This window comes from Panulirus ornatus, chromosome 13 (assembly GCF_036320965.1).
Source record: "Panulirus ornatus isolate Po-2019 chromosome 13, ASM3632096v1, whole genome shotgun sequence".
Lineage (NCBI taxonomy): Eukaryota > Metazoa > Arthropoda > Malacostraca > Decapoda > Palinuridae > Panulirus > Panulirus ornatus.
The window spans coordinates 15,570,669-15,594,357 of NC_092236.1; positions in this window are offsets into that span (position 1 = coordinate 15,570,669).

The following is a 23,689-nucleotide window of genomic DNA, read 5'->3' on the forward strand; positions in this document are numbered from 1 at the left end:
TCATTCACATAGAAATCTATTCTCTTCTTCCTCCATTCAAAAAAAAAAAAAAAAAGCGCAACTAGCAAACACGGTTCCCTAATAAATGAAAACATATGCAACAGAAAATTAAAAGATAGAGACACACACACACACACACACACCCTTGTAACAGGATCCCTCCAGTGTAAGACATGTTTCTATGGTGAGGTTCTCCCACGTATAGAAGCAGCCGAGTGAGATATCAAGAGGGTGCCCCTACCCGTCGGTGTGACGTCGTGATAACCAGATTAAACCGGAGTTAGCCCCGGTGACTATAACAAATTAAGCCGCCTGGAGATGGTCTAGATAAGACGGCTCGTTTTTCAAGCCCTGACGGAGGTGTGTGTGTGTGTGTGTGTGTGTGTGTGTGTGTTACTGCACTCTACGTGGGCGGACACCCTCCCCTCTACATTGGGGATGCTCCCCTACTTTTCTCGGGCGTAGAAATTAGATCTGGAGATCTGTGGAAATGGGATATGTTGCCCTGGGGAAATTAATTCTACAAATCTGTAGCTGGAATGCCTAACTGGTGCCTAACTGGGTAGGAAACTCGTTACAATGTAGCTAATATAGCGGAGGTTCTACCTGGGATTAACTCGGTACAGCGACCTTATATAGATGGGCTTGCACGGCGAGAAGACCTTTTGCCTCGCGAGATATAGTGAGATGCGTGAGAACCACAAATGGTGGGTGGTTCTGGTCAGGTAGAAAACGGCAGTTCTACTCAGGAGAACCCTGGTGCAAACGGTGGTTCTACTCAGGTGACCTATGGTACAAACGGTGGTTCTACTTAGGTCCCCCGTGGTAGAAACGGTGGTTCTACTCAGGTGACCTATGGTACAAACGGTGGTTCTAACTCAGGTGACCTATGGTACAAACGGTGGTTCTACTAAGGTGATCCCTGGCAGAAACGGTGGTTCTACTAAGGTGACCTATGGTACAAAAGATGGTTCTAATCAGGTGACCTATGGTTCAAACGGTGGTTCTAACTCAGGTGACCCTCACTACAAACTGTTGTTCTACTCAGGTGACCCTCGATACAAACGGTGGTTCTACTCAGGTGATCTGTGGTACAAAAATGGGTCTAATCAGGTGACCTATGGTACAAAAGGTGGTTCTACTCAGGTGACCTATGGTACAAACGGTGGTTCACTCAGGACAACACCCAACAAACCACAAGAATAATCTGGCCCGATATCATCGCCCATAGTTTGCCATTTGCACTAACCAACACGAAATCTCTCGTTGTTTTGCCCAGGAAGTCAAGAGAGTGAGGTGTAGCTAGCAGGAACGACTCTCGTTTTGAAGCACACGACAACGAGGTGCCCAACACAAGACGAACTGTGTTATATGGTAGGAGATTAGGCTACTGATTAGCAGAGATTGTGCCCTGTAGCGTATGGCCGAAGACCTACAAGTCCATATGCAGAAAGGGAAGCATGTGTCGGGAGTAAGTCACAATGACCAGAGGTGTTCAAGGAATCAAAGGATGGTAAAGGGAAGAAGGTTCGTATGTACAGAGTTGGAAGAATATGTTGGTGGCGGTGTGGTACCACGCAGGGCGTCTGGGTTTATATACGTGGGGAGGTAGAGCAGTGAACATAACACTGTAGGTAAAGTGAGGCAAGAGAGGATAAAGAATGATAAATAAGACAGAAATAAGAGGCTGGGAGAGAGGGCCAAGGAACTGATGTAGATGACTTTTTTTTTTTTTTAAGCTGATTTTGTCATAGACACTGAAGAAAGCCTTGGACTTGCCCACCTAGATGTGGAAGAGTAATCTATGTGACAACGAAGATGAGTTTCATAAAGAACGACAGAAGGCGAGGCAGGGATGAGAAAGCAAAAGGGAAGAACCACCACTCGAGAGGAATGTTGATTACAACATAAAACGATGGGTCGTAGATACTCCAGTTTCACTGAAGTCTGAAGTAATAGATGAGTACACCCTCTGCGTGAAATGTCTGCAGGAGGTGACACCTTGAGTGGTCTTCTACAGGGAGATGGGTGGAGGCCCTGATGACGGGAACGATAAGAAGACCTATGAAGATTAGCGTCATCCATATATGACTTTTTATGGTTCGTGGTTATTGAGAGAAGGCCATCAATGTGCAATGGATAGGAGGAAGGAGGGAGGGATGTAAAGATAGGGACAGAGCCCTAGGATACTGCAACACAGACGGGAAAATTGCACGAACATTGCAGCCGGGATGAAAAGGGAAGATTAAGGAGAATGGATGAGACAGGAAAGCTATATCAAGGGAGCTCCGAGAGAGGAGGTCGGTTTCAAACGTTGCCACAGGTGAGAACCCAAAAAATTCCCCTCAAGAAAATAACCTGTTACATTTTTTCTTTTTTTTTGACGGTGATGATGATGGTTGTTTATGACAGCCTTCACCACCATGAAGAAGGCAGGAATAATAAGGACTATGGATCTACGTACATTGTGAAGGAGAAGCGAGACGATCCGTACCATTCTGTAAACTTCCAAGAACCGAGATAGAGATTTTGAGAAGGTTGGAAATGCCTCTTGATTCTCGTGGGGGTGTCATTCTTAAAGGCAGACGAGGGTCAGGTGTTGGAGGACAGACTAGTGATTTCGGTCATAGAAGAGAGGAACAGCGGTGTAGCCGTTAGCGTTCCTGCCCGTGACGCATAGGTTCGAATCCTGATTACGACAGTCAACCCAGCTGTTCATCTACTCCTAGGGTTGGTCGAAAAAATGGGTACCTAGCTATGGTTAGGATATATATATATATATATATATATATATATATATATATATATATATATATTCTTTTCTTTCAAACTATTCGCCATTTCCCGCATTAGCGAGGTAGCATTAAGAACAGAGGACTGGGCCTTTGAGGGAATACCCTAACCTGGCCCAATTCTCTGTTCCTTCTTTTGGAAAATTAAAAAAAAAACGAGAGGGGAAGATTTCCAGCCCACCGCTCCCTCCCCTTTTAGTCGCCTTCTACGACACGCAGGGAATACGTGGGAAGTATTCTTTCTCCCCTATCCCCAGGGGAAATATATATATATATATATATATATATATATATATATATATATATATATATATATATATATATATATATATATCGCTAATGATATGGCCTTGATTAGGGCCTCAGCAACCCAAGCCGTCTCAGCTAATAAAAAAATATATAATCTGAAAGATGAACTGAAGTTGAAAACAGGGATGATTGAAATAATGAAAATAACAACGAAAGAAATTAAGGCATCCCCACCACAGCACTATTTCCGAATCAAATTCATACTACTTTAAGTGACAGTTATGGAGGGAAATTGTCAAATCCACCCGTGAAATGGTCCGGAAAATTGTTTGCGCGATATTTCAGGGTTGATATATATATATATATATATATATATATATATATATATATATATATATATATATATATATATAAATTATGGTTGTGACGAGCGAGCCCCTGGTGCTTCGGGCTAGCTGGCCAGAGGGAGTGTTTGTTAGCGCGCACTGCGTTTCGCAGTTCGTTCTCTTATGCATTGCTCTCTCCAGTCTGGTAAAAAAAAATACGAGCTAACTTCTGCCGGACGTACATTACATTTTCAAAGGTGTAACAAAAAACTATTTTTTTTTTTTGCCTCAGCCTTGGGGTGAAGTGGGGGAGGGGGCAAAGTGGCTTCAAAATTTGATAACTTTTTTTTTTTTTCTTTTCATCACAAATATTATTCGAGAAGAGTTCTGAGAGTCAGGATTTTCATTTTGAATAATGTAGTAAGAGGAATGACAGTAACGCACACAGAAACGACACGTACCATTTTTCAATTTGTTGGTTTAATGTGCATGAATTCAGCGGTCCCGTAATTCAGTGGGAGAATTCAGATAAAACGATAATTGACCGATGGACTACGGTTAACTAGCCTTTCATCAGTGATTTCTATCTTTTTTTTTTTTCCCCTCACTCAGGTTAAAGGTAATGACGTTTTAAAAGCGGTCGCGTAAAAATGTACTTTGACAACGCAATGAAACAAGGGAGGGAATTAATACCGTGTCATGTCTTCGGATGAGTGATGATGTATCAATAGAACCATCCAACCACCTCATAATCATCGATGATTTAACATTAAACAGTTTACTCTGAGGGAAATGTCGAATACATGGGTCGCTCTCTGTCAAAATTCGAACACAGCTTCTGTTCACGGATGTGTCACAGAATAGCCGGGAATGTGAATACAATCGGCCGGATAAATAAATATGCACTGAGGTGAACTGTCATAATTACGACAGATGACACTTACAGTTCAGACTGTATTACATGTCCTCCCACCCCCTGTATTACCTGAGCCTGTACTCCCTCCTCTTGTATTACCTGAACCTGTACTCCCACCTCCTGTATTACCTAGGCCTGTACTCCAACCTCTTGTATTACCTGAGCCTGTACTCCCACCTCCTGTATTACCTGGGCCTGTACTCCCACCCCCTGTATTATCTGAGCCTGTACTCCCACCTCCTGTATTACCTGGGCCTGTACTCCCACCTCCTGTATTACCTGAGCCTGTACTCCCACCTCCTGTATTACCTAAGCCTGTGTACTCCCACCCCCTGTATTACTTGAACCTGTGATCCCAAATGAGTGATACATCTACCGAGTTGGTGATTGGGTAGGTTGCCATTCAAGCCAGTCATCTGCCAGGGGGTGGTAAGGACAATCAGCGTGAAGCACATACAATCATTCACTGTAAACATCTACACCTTATTCCATTACTCAGACAAGCCTTCTTGAACCGTATACAAACTCGCTGTGTATATGACCGGTGTCTGTAAACTGAAAAGAAGGATTGGATCCCTTCGGAGTTCGCTGCTGATGAGGCATGGCCCTGATTCACCAGTTCAACACTGGGGAGAGGACGCTTCACCTCTGATGTTCGACAAGAGGGGCAACTTGATCCTTAGAGTTCCAGTAAGAGGAGTACGACAGAGGGATATCTCAATTGGAAAATCTCCATCAGAGGGAGTTCATCGCAGGGATAACTCAGGTCTTGAGCCCTATTACAGGAGGGATGAGGTGTGGGGGGGTGGGGGTAACACAGAAGGGTAACATAACTCTTGAACTCCATCAAAGGGGATTCGAGAAATGATGCACCTCTGGGGGTACAGCTAAGGTACCACTGGAGGGAGTTTGAAACAAAAAAGGATCACTCAAGTGTTCTAATCTCAAGAGATGCAGCTCAACGTAAGATTAACTTAGCCCTTGCACTCCACAAGAGGACTGATTACGTAGCTTTAAAGCTTTCTCGGGACCACAGAGCTGTCTAGATAGTAATGACCAGACCGCTGTGTCTTCTTACATCATCAGAACTCATAAGCTGACTTTAGTGGATAACTCCGGGCGGATGATGACCTATCCTAGGAAAGGAGAGGAAGGGAGGGAGGATGCGGGAAGGCAAAGGAACTAAACTTTACATTCGTGCAAAGTATGAAAACTTTGGGTTAATGTGAATCATTAAAACTTGAGATTAATTTGGAGTATTAAAACTTCAGGTGTATGTGGTGTATTAAAACTATGGATGCATGAGAAGTTTGAAAACTTTGGATTACCTTATGACGATTTTCGGGGGTCATTTTCCCACCGCCGCTTCATGTTTTAGGATGAGGATAAGATGTCAAAAGTTTGCAGGAACTCAAAGTAATAAGATTATGGATTAATGTGACTTCATAAGACATTTGCTGTAATGTTTAGCATTAAAACTTCAGCGGGAATGGAGTGACTCATCATAATTCCCATTTTGTTAATGATTTTGAACTTTAGATTAATGAAAGTATTAAATTCTCCCTTGACTATGAAAGCAGCAACTATGTGAACTTATCATCCATACACTAAGACACTGGGAAAACTCAGAGTATACACAGTCTTGGTGGATGAAAGTATGACTAATACAGATGAGAAAAAATGCTACATCCATCGATACATTAAGTGCAGAGGCAATTATCTATATATATATATATATATATATATATATATATATATATATATATATATATATATATATATATATCCATGGGGATAGGGGAGAAAGAATACTTCCCACGTATTCCCTGCGTGTCGTAGAAGGCGACTAAAAGGGAAGGGAGCGGGGGGCTGGAAATCCTCCCCTCTCGTTTTTTTTTTTAACTTTCCAAGAGAAGGAACAGAGAAGGGGGCCAGGTGAGGGTATTCCCTCAAAGGCCCAGTCCTCTGTTCTTAACGCTACCTCGCTATCGCGGGAAATGGCGAATAGTATGAAATATATATATATATATATATATATATATATATATATATATATATATATATATATATATATATATATATATATATTATTATTATTATTATTATTATTATCATTATTATTATTTTGCTTTGTCGCTGTCTCCCGCGTTTGCGAGGTAGCGCAAGGAAACAGACGAAAGAAATGGCCCAACCCACCCCCATACACATTTATATACACACACGTCCACACACGCAAATATACATACCTATACATATCAATGTACACATATATATACACACACAGACACATACATATTTACCCATGCACACAATTCACACTGTCTGCCTTTATTTACTCCCATCGCCACCTCGCCACACATGGAATACCATCCCCCTCCCCCCTCATGTGTGCAGGGTAGCGCTAGGAAAAGACAACAAAGGCCTCATTCGTTCGCACTCAGTCTCTAGCTGTCATGCAATAATGCCCGAAACCACAGCTCCCTTTCCACATCCAGGCCCCACACAGCTTTCCATGGTTTACCCCAGACGCTTCACATGCCCTGATTCAATCCACTGACAGCACGTCAACCCCGGTATACCATATCGATCCAATTCACTCTATTCCTTGCCCGCCTTTCACCCTCCTGCATGTTCAGGCCCCGATCACTCAAAATCTTTTTCACTCCATCTTTCCACCTCCAATTTGGTCTCCCACTTCTCCTCGTTCCCTCCACCTCTGACACATATATCCTCTTGGTCAATCTTTCCTCACTCATTCTCTCAATGTGCCCAAACCATTTCAAAACACCCTCTTCTGCTCTCTCAACCACGCTCTTTTTATTTCCACACATCTCTCTTACCCTTACATTACTTACTCGATCAAACCACCTCACACCACACATTGTCCTCAAACATCTCATTTCCAGCACATCCACTCTCCTGCGCACAACTCTAACCATAGCCCACGCCTCGCAACCATACAACATTGTTGGAACCACTATTCCTTCAAACATACCCATTTTTGCTTTCCGAGATAATGTTCTCGACTTCCACACATTCTTCAAGGCTCCTAGGATTTTCGCCCCCTCCCCCACCCTATGATTCACTTCCGCTTCCATGGTTCCATCCGCTGCCAGATCCACTCCCAGATATCTAAAACACTTTACTTCCTCCAGTTTTTCTCCATTCAAACTTACCTCCCAATTGACTTGACCCTCAACCCTACTGTACCTAATAACCTTGCTCTTATTCACATTTCATATATATATATATATATATATATATATATATATATATATATATATATATATATATATATATATATGAAATGGAACCTAGAACTCCAGCTAAGGAATAAAAAAAAAATAATAATCAATGTGATCCATGCAATGAAAAACTTATGATCAAAGTCGAAATTCAAACATCCAGCAGGGATGAACAATGTTGAAACAGTAGAAAAATGTAAATCATAAGTTTTTTTTTGACGAGTGGCATTAAAAGTTTTTAAACTGTAATTGATTAACCCGTCAGATCACGATCAAACTTCTGAACATCCTGTGAACGTAAATCTCTCCCGTTTTCAGTTGCTAATAAAATATTTAATGATAAAGTTTTTTTTCTTTTATCATCTATTGATTCAGCGGCGTAGAGGAGGAGTATTCGATTAATTCTACGTCGAACAAAAGCCCTGATGATGAAAGAGCGGGTCAAGGGAACCCACGCTCACGTCAGAAGGGCAGGGGGAGCCTGCGCTGTTGTGCCGGAGTTGTGCTGAAGCTTAGAGAGGAAACGATGAGATAAATCTCTGTGTCATATGACGAATGTGAGGTTCTTTAGCACCTGGCACACCCAGATGAGTCTTGCTGGGAAACATCCTGGCGACGGACGTAATATACTGCATACATATATATATATATATATATATATATATATATATATATATATATATATATATATATATATATATATATATATATATATATCTTTTTTTTTCTTTTAAACTATCCGCCATTTCCCGCAATAGCGAGGTAGCGTTCAGAACAGAGGACTGGGCCTTTGTGGAATATCCTCACCTGGCCCCCCTCTGTTCCTTCTTTTGGAAAATTAAAAAAAAAGAAAAAAAAACGAGAGGGGAGGATTTCCAGCCTCCCGCTCCCGCTCCCCTTTTAGTCGCCTTCTACGACACGCAGGGAATACGTGGGAAGTATTCTTCATCCCCTATCCCCAGGGATAATATATATATATATATATATATATATATATATATATATATATATATATATATATATATATATATATATATGTAGGTGAATGTAGGTTTGCGAGAGGGTGTGTGTGATGTCTCCATGGTTGTTTAATTTGTTTATGGATGGGGTTGTTAGGGAGGTGAATGCAAGAGTTTTGGAAAGAGGGGCAAGTATGAAGTCTGTTGGAGATGACAGAGCTTGGGAAGTGAGTCAGTTGTTGTTCGCTGATGATACAGCGCTGGTGGCTGATTCATGTGAGAAACTGCAGAAGCTGGTGACTGAGTTTGGTAAAGTGTGTGGAAGAAGAAAGTTAAGAGTAAATGTGAATAAGAGCAAGGTTATTAGGTACAGTAGGGTTGAGGGTCAAGTCAATTGGGAGGTAAGTTTGAATGGAGAAAAACTGGAGGAAGTAAAGTGTTTTAGATTTCTGGGAGTGGATCTGGCAGCGGCTGGAACCATGGAAGCGGAAGTGAATCATAGGGTGGGGGAGGGAGCGAAAATCCTGGGAGCCTTGAAGAATGTGTGGAGGTCGAGAACATTATCTCGGAAAGCAAAAATGGGTATGTTTGAAGGAATAGTGGTTCCAACAATGTTGTATGGTTGCGAGGCGTGGGCTATGGATAGAGTTGTGCGCAGGAGGGTGGATGTGCTGGAAATGAGATGTTTGAGGACAATGTGTGGTGTGAGGTGGTTTGATCGAGTAAGTAATGTAAGGGTAAGAGAGATGTGTGGAAATAAAAAGAGCGTGGTTGAGAGAGCAGAAGAGGGTGTTCTGAAATGGTTTGGGCACATGGAGAGAATGAGTGACGAAAGATTGGCCAAGAGGTTATATGTGTCGGAGGTGGAGGGAACGAGGAGAAGTGGGAGACCAAATTGGAGGTGGAAAGATGGAGTGAAAAAGATTTTGAGTGATCGAGGCCTGAACATGCAAGAGGGTGAAAGGTGGGCAAGGAATAGAGTGAATTGGATCGATGTGGTATACCGGGGTTGACGTGCTGTCAGTGGATTGAATCAAGGCATGTGAAGCGTCTGGGGTAAGCCATGGAAAGCTGTGTGGGGCCTGGATGTGGAAAGGGAGCTGTGGTTTCGGGCATTATTGCATGACAGCTAGAGACTGAGTGTGAACGAATGAGGCCTTTTGTTGTCTTTTCCTAGCGCTACCCCGCACACATGAGGGGGGAGGGGGATGGTATTCCATGTGTGGCGAGGTGGCGATGGGAATGAATAAAGGCAGACAGTGTGAATTGTGTGCATGGGTATATATGTATGTGTCTGTGTGTGTATATATATGTGTACATTGAGATTTATAGGTAGGTATATTTGCGTGTGTGGACGTGTGTGTATATACATGTGTATGGGGGTGGGTTGGGTCATTTCTTTCGTCTGTTTCCTTGCGCTACCTCGCAAACGCGGGAGACAGCGACAAAGCAAAATAAAAAATAAAATAAATATATATATATATATATATATATTTATATATATATATATATATATATATATATATATATATATATATATATATATATATTTTTTTTTTTTTTTTATACTTTGTCGCTGTCTCCCGCGTTTGCGAGGTAGCGCAAGGAAACAGACGAAAGAAATGGCCCCCCCCCCCATACACATGTACATACACACGTCCACACACGCAAATATACATACCTACACAGCTTTCCATGGTTTACCCCAGACGCTTCACATGCCTTGATTCACTCCACTGACAGCACGTCAACCCCTGTATACCACATCGCTCCAATTCACTCTATTCCTTGCCCTCCTTTCACCCTCCTGCATGTTCAGGCCCCGATCACACAAAATCTTTTTCACTCCATCTTTCCACCTCCAATTTGGTCTCCCTCTTCTCCTCGTTCCCTCCACCTCCGACACATATATCCTCTTGGTCAATCTTTCCTCACTCATTCTCTCCATGTGCCCAAACCATTTCAAAACACCCTCTTCTGCTCTCTCAACCACGCTCTTTTTATTTCCACACATCTCTCTTACCCTTACGTTACTTACTCGATCAAACCACCTCACACCACACATTGTCCTCAAACATCTCATTTCCAGCACATCCATCCTCCTGCGCACAACTCTATCCATAGCCCACGCCTCGCAACCATACAACATTGTTGGAACCACTATTCCTTCAAACATACCCATTTTTGCTTTCCGAGATAATGTTCTCGACTTCCACACATTTTTCAAGGCTCCCAAAATTTTCGCCCCCTCCCCCACCCTATGATCCACTTCCGCTTCCATGGTACCATCCGCTGACAGATCCACTCCCAGATATCTAAAACACTTCACTTCCTCCAGTTTTTCTCCATTCAAACTCACCTCCCAATTGACTTGACCCTCAACCCTACTGTACCTAATAACCTTGCTCTTATTCACATTTACTCTTAACTTTCTTCTTCCACACACTTTACCAAACTCAGTCACCAGCTTCTGCAGTTTCTCACATGAATCAGCCACCAGCGCTGTATCATCAGCGAACAACAACTGACTCACTTCCCAAGCTCTCTCAACCCCAACAGACTTCATACTTGCCCCTCTTTCCAGGACTCTTGCATTTACCTCCCTAACAACCCCATCCATAAACAAATTATATATATATATATATATATATATATATATATATATATATATATATATATATATATATATATATATATATATATATTCGGAGACTGAACTCCCTCTCCTGACTTAGCAAGGTAGTAGTGTCAGGAAGAAACACGTGAACGTCTGTCATATACTACTATCCCCTACGTAAAGAATGAGAAAAGCTCTGCACTTCAAGTTCTGATCTGAATGCAGCTGTAATCCCCCTCGACAATAAACTTACTGCCGGGGGATTCAGCCGGGCCTGGCTCTCTATTGTCTGGATATTTTCTTTAAAACTTGCGAGCGAAACAAGAGCGCGCGATTCAGAGCGTCAAGTACTGCGTCATTAGTGTGCACGAGAAGTAATTGCATACGTTGTAAAGGTCAAGAAGGTTTGTTATAACAAGAATGGTGTAATTAGTATGACCCGGTTCTAATTCTCCCCCGCTGCGTAGAAGTCCTTTGTTCCTCTTGTTCTGGAAGGAGTGGAGTTTTCCCTTCATAGAGATCGCAGAGTGTCCCTACACAGGAGTTCCCTATAATTCCCTACTCAGAGCGTCCTTGGTTTTACTCTCTTAAGACACTTCATAATTTCTCCCGTGGAGGAGTCTCTCGCCTTTATATATATACAGAGGTCTTCACAGTTCTCAATGCAGAGGTCCTCAACGTTATTCTCCATAGAGATTTTCTCAGAATTTCCCTTTCATATGGAATGCTACAGCGTTCCTTCCTCCCTGTAGAATAATATGTAGTCTACGCACTGTTTCCCCACGCGGAGTGCTATACAAAGTTCCCATGTAGATTGATTTATGGTTTCCCCACGTAGTATTCTTGTAGTTTCCCCACGTATATAGTTCCTCAGAGATACAGCAGAAATATTGCAAGACTCTTGACGGATGTGGCAGGTAAAATAAATGAGTTATATGATTATTCCAACACTGCTAATTTCCTCAATCTGGAACTGCATCACCACAACCTTTAACACAGATTTAAAAAAAAAAAAGAAAGAAATAACGAAAGCACACATCCACAAACATACATTACCATTGCAAAGCAATTGCATTCATAATGCCGACATTGAAATTCAAACAGTTGTTTGGACGCGACGGCACTGGCTTCGCTGTAGTAATTCCAGAGACAATGGAATGAGCAGGAAATAAATGATAACCCCGTGGAGCGCAGTGTATAAGCGTCACCGGGTAGACTGACAAGTACACACACGCACACATTTGGAGGCACTGTTTCAACAGTATGACTCTATCACTACTGAGCTTTTCCCGACATCGAACTAATCGCGCCAGTTACGGCGGATATCGAGCGCATCAATACATAATTCTTCCCTGGCAAATACGTCAACCTTTCAGCTGGTGACTTAATAGTGGCGTTTACAGGCGCGTTCGAACAGCAGCCCTCCTGGAAAATAATACCGACAGAGCATCTATCTCTCTCGAATGCTTCTGTGTGAGTAGCTACTTGATAAAAGGGTCGAACAGATTGCAGACCTTCACATGTAATGATGAACTGAGTATGCCCATGTTCCTCTGTAACCAATTCTCGTTTTCTCTGTAAAACGACGGTGTAACACAAGACTCCCTCCCTCCCCTCGTCCACACACACACACACACACACACACGTTGTAGCCGTCAATAATCACGGATCAGCTCTGTAGTTACGCTTTACACGACACAGGTCATGCAGGGCGGGCTGCAGCCCTCAGGGTTTAACAGGTCATTCGCTTCTTAATGCCCAGGTTCACGAGTGCTTTTTTTTTTTTCATCATCATCACTGGAGAGGACCGACCAGTTTTATGCCAGTCAGTTCTCCTTATTGGCACTGATGACGAGTTTGGCAGTGGTAATCTCTTTACCACTGCGAGAATTAGTATGATAGAAATCTTCAGATACAGCTGGAGGAGCCATACTGCCTTGTGGGATGAACGTAAACTTTCAATCTGTCTCCTTAAACCGTACACGTAATAAGACATGATTACCCGTCCCTTTAAAGAGCATTAGTTAATATTAATCTTACGATTCCCGCACTTTTCCTCGAAATTATCATCATCCCTTTGACTCACTCAACCTAAGGCCTTGGACCGGGTTCCTGGAACTTGACATGGTGGTGATATTTTAGCCCCCTCCCCCCCTTCCCCCCACACCAACTCCCCCCCTCTCTCCCCCAATCTTTTTTTCCCCCCTCCCTCTTCCTTCGACGTAAGTGCAAGTCGTCGGCCCAGTCAGCAGGCACGACATTGGGTGATGATATCTGTGTTTTCTTGTTGGTGATGACTGCCTGTGTCTCTGATTCACATCTGGGGCACGCAACCCTCATCCATTGCTTCACCGGAGTTCAAACCCCCCACACCCACTGCTTCATCATTTTCAATACTGTTGCCTCTTTTTTTTAAGTTATCTGCTGCTGTGACGACCTATTTGGACTTGATAGACTGCCTCGTCGAGAACAAAACGCTCTTTCATCCACTGCGTCACATGGCCCAGATGATCCTTCATTCGCTCTTTCAATGGGAATCGGGAAGTTTTATGAATGAATCATCGAAACTCATGCACTGTTTCGAACATCAATCTACTAATGTTCGGAGATACATCTTTTTTCAAGACTCATTCACTGGCGCTCAAACACTGTTTCACAGATTGCTTTACTTGGTCTCACACACTGATTCACGGCTTAGCAGACGTTGGGTTTATCGATGGCTTCACTCGAATCAGAAAACCGTTTCCACTGAATGATCCAGCAAATGTAGCCCATGGCTCTGCCAGTTGTTTGAAGGGGATACCTATTAGTGCCCAATTTAGGCGTCATTCCACAACACACAGCAATGTATCAGGACAAGGCTTGACGTACTCAAAACATCGAACTGTCGATGCTAAATGAAGCTCTGTTCGGAATTCCAAACCACTGAAAGATGAAAATGTGGTCACCCGACCGGCTTTACCTTACACAGATATTACCTCACTGTCAAAGGCCGAAATCTATAAGTAATGAGGTTCTGACATACGTTTCACATCAATCAATTCCTTATCGGGACTTAAATACAGATGCGAGTTGGGCATCTTAGGACCTTAACTAAACACGTCCATCTTCCTTTAACACTGTAAGCAATGGCAAAAGAGGGGAGCCTTGGATGTATATGTCATACACGGAACAGTTTTGTCTGATGAGGTGCTCCCGAAGATGGGAACGAATATCGGTGCCGTGATAAATAGTGACGAATGTTCAAGGTGTTCGACACAAACGACTGGTCCAAGAACTCCTTTAAGGATGACAAGTCACATCTTTTATAGGCTAGATCTGCGTCCTATAAGGGTTTCGAACACGGGAGTGGAAGGGACTAAATCCTTTTTTTGAGGCTGGATGACATGACTTTCCTGATCAAGTCAGGGCCATATCTTCACAGGATTCTGGCTCGGTCTATATTAGTGGACGCCTGCGTAAAAAAATAAAGAAAAAAAATATCCTAAACCGATGGTGTGTCTAGTCCTGGTTTACACCGTTCATTCCTGCGGGCTTTGCTCCTGTTCTTGCACCACACCCCTTCAAAAACAAAAAAAAACTTGGATTGATCACAAGTTTCAATCACCTCAGCTGATCTTTGGCCACACGTATCACGGTTCTTCTCTCAACGATAACTGCTGATCCCTAATATTCGCACATGGTTATCACCTGTGGCTCACACTGTACAGAATCATCAGTCTTATGTACTCTCTGGTCCTCACGCTGCTCTCACTTCACAAGTTAATGAACAAGTACCCCGTCGAAAAAAGGGGAAGAATATTCGTCCAGATTATTCTCAACATAAGTGCAATCTACTTACAATGAGTTGTACCGTACATTTAACAAGTACCCCATCGAAAAAGGGGAAGAATATTCGTCCAGATTATTCTAAACATAAGTGCAATCTACTTACGTTACGTGTCTTGTAGTGTACATTTGAATGAGACAAACTGCGCACTTGAATGTACAATCACCAATACAACCAAAATAATAAGCCATAAACTTTTTTTTTTTTAGCGTGACATAAGACAATCATGAGCTTAATGATATCAAACAAAAAGGCATTAAACGAATTACTGACTGAATGTCAATATTACTAAACATGTGCCAAAGGCGACGAAAATAATAAAACAAATGAATAACACCGACTAACTATAACAATATCGCAAATATCAAAGTGGTATTTTAGACACATAAAATGAAACACTGAGATGACAAAGTAATACACTTCCACAAGAAATGAATCACCGATACCCAGAGTTCACAGCTGAAGAAAAACCTGAAGTAGATGCCTAGTTGAAACATGAAAGTGGAAACAAACTGACAGAACCACGACTATGACTCAATCTTCTTTAACTGACCTGCCTGTGTGTAACGTGACCCAGATTTTCCTCTCTCTCTCTCTCTCTCTCTCTCTCTCTCTCTCTCTCTCTCTCTCTCTCTCTCTCTCTCTCTCTGCTGCACCTCACTACCTAAAGTTTGTTCGTATTTACGCTCGACTCACTCCATTTACACATTCTCCTAGCCTCTCTCATTAGCTTCTCTGGTTTCTATCCGGATTCTGCCACCAGAACAGCGTCATATGCAAACATCTGATTCAACTCCAATGCCCCCCCCCCCCCCCCCCCCCCCCCCCGGCCCCACTTCCCAAGCATATAAGTGCACTCCTCTCTCCAAGATCCTCCAACTTAACCTCCCAACCACCCAGTCCATGAACAAATTAAACATCCATATTGCATCATACGCAGATCCATTAATAGCGAACCACTCATTCTCCTCCCTTCCTATTCGATTCGCACACATGCCTTACTTTCTTGAAGAAAAAAAAATTATGACTGTTCTATGTAACCCTCCACTTATCCCGTAGGTTCATAGCACCTTCCATCAGAGCTCTGTCAACCTTATTATACGCTTTCTCAAGATCCATAAACGCCGCATACAAATCTCACATTTTTCCCTCAGGATTTTTTCAAACATATTCTCCAAAACAAGCTCATGGTCTACACACCCTTTGCCTTTTACTGAGGCATTTACTGAGCATTGCTCCTTTCCAGTCACATCCGTTGTGGATGCCAATGCCCTCTCAATTATCACTTTCACTTACACTTTAACAAACTTTATATATACATATATATAAACACCACACTGGAGAAATAAAAGAATAATTCTGAGAGTTACAATATGGGTTTCACTTCATCGATCATTGTTACGACACATTTATGCAATATATATATATATATATATATATATATATATATATATATATATATATATATATAAGGTGTTTGCTTTGAAGAATGTATGTGAGAAATACTTAGAAAAGCAAATGGATTTGTATGTAGCATTTATGGATCTGGAGAAGGCATATGATAGAGTTGATAGAGATGCTCTGTGGAAGGTATTAAGAATATATGGTGTGGGAGGCAAGTTGTTAGAAGCAGTGAAAAGTTTTTATCGAGGATGTAAGGCATGTGTACGTGTAGGAAGAGAGGAAAGTGATTGGTTCTCAGTGAATGTAGGTTTGCGGCAGGGGTGTGTGATGTCTCCATGGTTGTTTAATTTGTTTATGGATGGGGTTGTTAGGGAGGTGAATGCAAGAGTTTTGGAAAGAGGGGCAAGTATGAAGTCTGTTGGGGATGAGAGAGCTTGGGAAGTGAGTCAGTTGTTGTTCGCTGATGATACAGCGCTGGTGGCTGATTCATGTGAGAAACTGCAGAAGCTGGTGACTGAGTTTGGTAAAGAGTGTGAAAGAAGAAAGTTAAGAGTAAATGTGAATAAGAGCAAGGGTATTAGGTACAGTAAGGTTGAGGGTCAAGTCAATTGCGAAGTAAGTTTGAATGGAGAAAAACTGGAGGAAGTAAAGTGTTTTAGATATCTGGGAGTGGATCTGGCAGCGGATGGAACCATGGAAGCGGAAGTGGATCATAGGGTGGGGGAGGGGGCGAAAATTCTGGGAGCCTTGAAGAATGCGTGGAAGTCGAGAACACTATCTCGGAAAGCAAAAATGGGTATGTTTGAAGGAATAGTGGTTCCAACAATGTTGTATGGTTGCGAGGCGTGGGCTATGGATAGAGTTGTGCGCAGGAGGATGGATGTGCTAGAAATGAGATGTTTGAGGACAATGTGTGGTGTGAGGTGGTTTGATCGAGTAAGTAACGTAAGGGTAAAAGAGATGTGTGGAAATAAAAAGAGCGTGGTTGAGAGAGCAGAAGAGGGTGTTTTGAAATGGTTTGGGCACATGGAGAGAATGAGTGAGGAAAGATTGACCAAGAGGATATATGTGTCGGAGGTGGAGGGAACGAGGAGAAGTGGGAGACCAAATTGGAGGTGGAAAGATGGAGTGAAAAAGATTTTGTGTGATCGAGGCCTGAACATGCAGGGGGGTGAAAGCAGGGCAAGGAATAGAGTGAATTGGATCGATGTGGTATACCGGGGTTGACGTGCTGTCAGTGGATTGAATCAGGGCATGTGAAGCGTCTGGGGTAAACCATGGAAAGCTGTGTAGTTATGTATATTTGCGTGTGTGGACGTATGTATATACATGTGTATGGGGGTGGGTTGGGTCATTTCTTTCGTCTGTTTCCTTGCGCTGCCTCGCAAACGCGGGAGACAGCGGCCAAAAAAAAAAAAAAAAAATATATATATATATATATATATATATATATATATATATAATATATATATATATATATATATATATATATATATATATATATATATATATATATATATATATATATATATATATATATATTATGTGGGAGATATCTATCATCTAGGATTATAAACTGTTATAGTCAAGTACACTAAATATTATTAGGTCACTTAAATCTACAAAAACAAGCAGTCTTCACGGATTAAATTTAATCCACTCGACTCTTAAAGAGTATAAAATCCCCTGTAACATACTAATATGTTTAAAACATTTATGTAGTAATCCTCCACCATCAAACTTTTCCCCCCCTTAAACTACAAAACTACTACGGGATTTGGAGTGACATATATAGTGTTTCTCTCGCACGCCAAGCTGGGTAATGCTAACCCAGGCTCCCACACATCGATGCTAAAGCCAGTACATAGATGCATCAACAGAGGACCTTCACTGAGCTGCAGATCTGACAAGAACACAACCAGTGAATCACTGGACACCAGTTACCCTCGAAACAGCATTAGGGTTTATGGGTTCTGCATCCCAAGCGTTTTGGGTGTTTGTGTTCATCTTCCCTTTAAACATGACCAATATAGTCAGACACGACACAGACACAACAGATCATTAACACGGGATAAGTTCTTGAGCTATTCTTTTCTGATCAGAAACTACGATATAACTGGAGTGAATAAACTCGACGACATATCCTTCAACTTAAATGGTTCTTCGGGGTTTCTTATCACCGTCTATTCATATCTCCCGAGTGAGTGAAAGCAACAAAGAAGAAATCCGTCCTCTTTTCTGCGTTGGCTGGGGGCGCTTTCTCGTCGTCTGAAGCTTTGGTACAGCTCACGAAAGGTAAGAAAAAGGAAGATCCAGGTCGCGACAGAAAAAGCAGTTGGTTGATGGAAGGTTATACGTATCATTTCCTCAAGACAAGATATGGTTATAATCTGACGAATGATACTGTCACGATGTAAACTTCCAAGAAAGGTCCAGCGGGTAATATATATATATATATATATATATATATATATATATATATATATATATATATATATATATATATATATATATATACGTTCTCTTCTTAAGGAACGAGAGTGATGGATGCAGAGCAAGACAACTGAAGCTACAATTCGTAGATCTCATTTTTATGAGGTAACTCGAGCGGGTAGCATGTGCAGCGAAATACCGAGAACCTGATTCAGTATGTTTACTCGTCCATCTCCTCTCTCGCTGAGGACAAAGGCTCCGGGGACGTTAAGTGCCAATTGTCAACATAATCGTGGACATATTAGCCAAGAGGCGCAGCAAGAATAGACCTGGGGGACATATGAGGAGAGGTATAACCAGGATATAACCGAGGACATATTAGGATCGGGGTGCACGAGAAACGTAAACAAGGACACATAAGGAGCGGGGAGCACGCAAGACATGATCTTCAGCATCCTCTCACGGTATAATGCCTTACGCTAGCTGAGCCAGATGACCATCTGGGGAAGAAGGAAGCATGACCCAGCGTCCTGCATACTGCATGTCTACCACCACAAATAATCACGTCTACCACCATGAATAATAACACCAAATTTATATTAATGGATGATCTATTCTTTGAGGAAGTTAAAGTAAACGTGGAAATCTAGCTAGCTAAACTATTGCGTCTGTCAATCCATTTTTCCTTCTGAGTAGAATACACAATCATTAGACTTTAGGTCAACCTCTAATGACCGCAAAAATGGAATGAGGAAAGACAGTACATCTTTCCTTTTCAAAAGCTGACGTATCCCTCTCAGGAAATTCGTACGTGTGGTATTGCTGAAATGACACAAGAAGAAAATACAGACTGAATCTTCTTTTGGTACAGGTAAACGACAACAAAAGATATTGATAAGCTCTTCTGTTTGTCCCATTGAACGGCAACTGAAAAAAATTTTGATTAGGTCTTCTGTTCGTACCATGAGGCATTAATAGAGGATATTGATTATGTCTTCTGTTTGTCCCATTAAACGAAAACAGAAGATGGTATTTATAAAGTCTTCTGTTTGTATCATTAAACGACAACAGAAGAAGGCTATGATCAGGTCTTCTATTTGAACCATTAAGCGACAACAGAAAGAAAAAATATATTGATTTGTTTTTCCGTTTGTCCCATTAAGCGACAGCAGAAGAATATAATGATTGGTATTTCATATGTACCAGTGACGTGTGGATTTTCCAGCTCACCCGTCTTGTCCTGCACCTCCGAGTGTCTTCTGTTCGTCGACCCGCAGGTAATAATTCAAGTATCGGCTAACAGCTGCTTAAGAGCGATACCCCCTTAACACATTCTAATGAGAGAGCGGATTTGACACCAACGACGTTCCTTCCTCGGAGTCTGACACATCTGTCATTACATGATCCGAAACTTGTTCAAACCAGTGTGAATCGATTCTGTCAGCCATCATCCTGTGGTTAAGCTCCTTAACTCAAGACAGCAGAATCTAATACTATGTTATCAAATTGATGTTTCTACCTATAAATGTAGGTCACGCTTTTTGTCTTGTTGTCAATCACAGTTGGAGCGTTAATAAGGACAGACGATAAGTGTAGAGCTCATTTTGTTTTCTGTTGTATTCTTACAACGAAGTGTTGCAGCTTGAACGTAGTGGATGAAAAAAAAAGGAATCGTTCTTTCCTTTTTTTCGCTCCTACTTTCTAACTTTCTTTGTCCCGTACCCAATCTTTGTCTCTCTCCCTTTCTGTCTGTCTGTATGCCCTTCTGTCTGTCTCTCTGTTTGTCTGAATCTTACTTTACTATCATCCTTCTTCTCTTCTTTAAGAGGCTGTTACTGTCGTTAAAGATGCATAAAATATCTTCAAAGTATAGTTCTCGCTCAGAAAGTACATGTGTCGAAACTCTGCAGTAGACGTCCAATTTCAAAGCATCAGAAACCTTTACTGAGCCCCTTGTAACTCATACATGTAAATCACATCTGGGACACGACTCTTCTTCAAATCTGAGAGAACGATATGGGATTCAGATAGCTTAGAATAAGTAACAAGGCAAATACCAGGAATACGACACAAACTATAGGAGGAAAAAAGTTAAAGAGAATGCAGGAATACCCTTCCCAGAAGCGATGGTTTCCTCTGGAGTTAATAGAGTCTTAAAAATACTCAGGAAACTTGATAGCAAAAAGAGACGGAGAAAAAAAAAAAGGACACTCTTACAAGTACTCTAGGATCCGGTATCCAGAAATAATGGCCTTAAGCTTCGGGGGAAAAAAAAGTTTTCATAATGATGTAGAAAAATGTCTTTCTGTGGCCAGGGTCACTGAACACCGAACTCCAGTAGCATACCAGTTACGTAGCTGATGAAGTAGACGACTTCGAGGCGAGGGTCACTGAACACCGAATTCCAGTAGCCTGCCAGTTACGTAGCTGATGAAGTAGACTACTTCAAGACTAGGGTCACTGAACACCGAACTCCAGTAGCCTACCAGTTTCGTAGCTGATGAAGTAGTAGACTACTTCAAGACGAAACCACAGGGTACGTCTGTAATGGTTAAAGTGTTGTTACGGTGGAGACGAGAAGAAATTCTTAATTTCCTGGACAGGTAACTTCGTTCTCGGCCAATAAGTCTTGTATTACCGGTATATCCCACGTACTCTATATACTCTCCCCATCTTCTTTCTTTCTCTCTCCCTCTTTTCCTGTCTGTCTCTCTGTCTATCAGACTGTTTCTCTGTCTGTCTTTTTGTCAACTTGAATCTCTTATCTCTCTTACAACCCCCCCCTCTCTCTCTTCCTGCCATTCTACTTTTCTCTTGTGCTCATCTTCCCCCCATCACCCTTTCCTATCCTCCATCCTTTCTTTCTTCCCTCTCCTCTCCCTTCCCTACTCCCAGCTTTCCAGCCTCTGTCTCTTATTCTGTCCCTCTCTTCCTTCGTCTCTGGTCCTTTATCCTTCCCTTCCACCCTAAGCTTGACTTTTCATCTCTCTCTCTCTCTCTCTCTCTCTCTCTCTCTCTCTCTCTCTCTCTCTCTCTCCCTACATTCGGTAGTATCATACGTATGTTGTTGCACGAGTGATGGCCGTCCAATAAATGTTTTAATTGGAGGCAGAGCGGGCGCAGGTCAGCAGGCACGCACATTTTTAACTGTTTTTTTATATTCTTTTAATTGGACACGGCAGCCGTCCTGGAAAACAGAAAACAAATTGTGTAGAAGAATGGGCTTGAATTTAAATTGTTCCGTCGTATATATAACCCTGGATTAAAAATGGAAAGAATTATATCTTTACCTACCTTCGATAAGATTATAATAACCTGTCTATAATTAATAGCATTAGTGATAAACTCGTCTACCCTTAACAACATTAGTGATAACCCGTCTATCATTACGAGCATTACTGATAACGTGTCATTTATTATGAGCATATGTGATAACGCGTATATCATTAGCAGCATTAGTAAAAACTACATATCACGATTGTCAATACCATTAAGATAACATGGTTATCGTTGACTGATAGCATTAGCAATGACTCCTGCTGATAACATCAACGTTTGTAATAAGTGCTTATTATTAATACCAACAGCGGTAACATTAATATAATCACTGATAGCATTAGCAATAGTCTGTCTGTCATACATTAGCATCATGCAAGACCTGCAATAGTGCTTCATACATAGTCTGATAGTTGCAAATTAGGTGATGACAGCATTTGCCAAATCGACCGGTAATCACTTTGTGAGTGACGCGATGGATTTACGTATTTTTCATACCACTTGCTAATAGCCATTCTCGTTTTCTTTTTTCTCCCCGTTTGTACCTTTGTGAGCATAATGATGTGCGGATTTTCTCTTTCTGTCACAGTAAGTGATAATTTAATTTTTCTTCCCCGGGAGGATATATGATTCACATACGCCTTTCTACGGAACAAAAAAAAAATCTGTCTGATATTTGAATTTTCCATTATTCTCTTTTCTGAGAGGGAGGAAAGTGAGAGAGAGAGAGAGAGAGAGAGAGAGAGAGAGAGAGAGAGAGAGAGAGAGAGAGAGAATGCTCACCCCTACAAACGTAGGTAAGAACGAAGCTATGTCGAGAGCGTGACTAAGCTCCTCAAGATGTCGGTTGAACGGCAAGCCGACGTAGGACGTTCGCGATGCTGGAAGAAGCGTCGGAAGAGAAGAGGACGTCAAACGGTTGGGGGCGCAGGTCGAACTGGGAGAGGACGTCGAGCGGGATGTGTGGCCTCGGTCGAAGCGGCAGAAGACGTCGGGCGGAATGGAGGGGCGTCGGTTGAACTGGGAAAAGACGTCGAGCAGAAGGGGGCGTCGGTTGAACTGGTAGAAGACGTCGAACGGGATGGGGGGCGTCGGTCGAACTGAGAGAAGACGTCGAGCGGGATGGGGGGCGTCGGCTGAGCTGGGAGAAGACGTCGAACGGGATGGAGGGGGGGGGGGGGGGGGCCCTCGGTCGAAGTGGGAGAGGACGTCGAACGGGATGGGGGGCGTCGGACTTCTCGGGATGTGTACTGGTCGACGGGTATGCTCGACACAAGATAAACAAAAGTTGTGCTGGAGTGGATTTGTGTTTCCATGGCACGTCCCTCTGTGTTTGGCGGTCTGTCTGTTTCTTTTTTTTACCTTTTGACTGCTTTTTGTCTTTTTCTTCTTCCGTTGTCTGATTTTTCTGTTTTCTGCTTTTAGATTAATTCCTATTCTTGTCGTGTATACAAATCATCTATTGTCTACTTTCAGTTTGGTGTGTGCTTTCGTCAGCTGTTTGTTGTTCGTCTTTTGTCTGTTTTTTCTATTTGTTTGCTTTTAATTTCTTTTCTACTTTCACTGCTGTCCGTTTTTTTAATGTCTCTTTTTCTTGCATCTGTTTCCTTGCCCATCTGTCAACTCTCGCCTGTTTTTCTTCT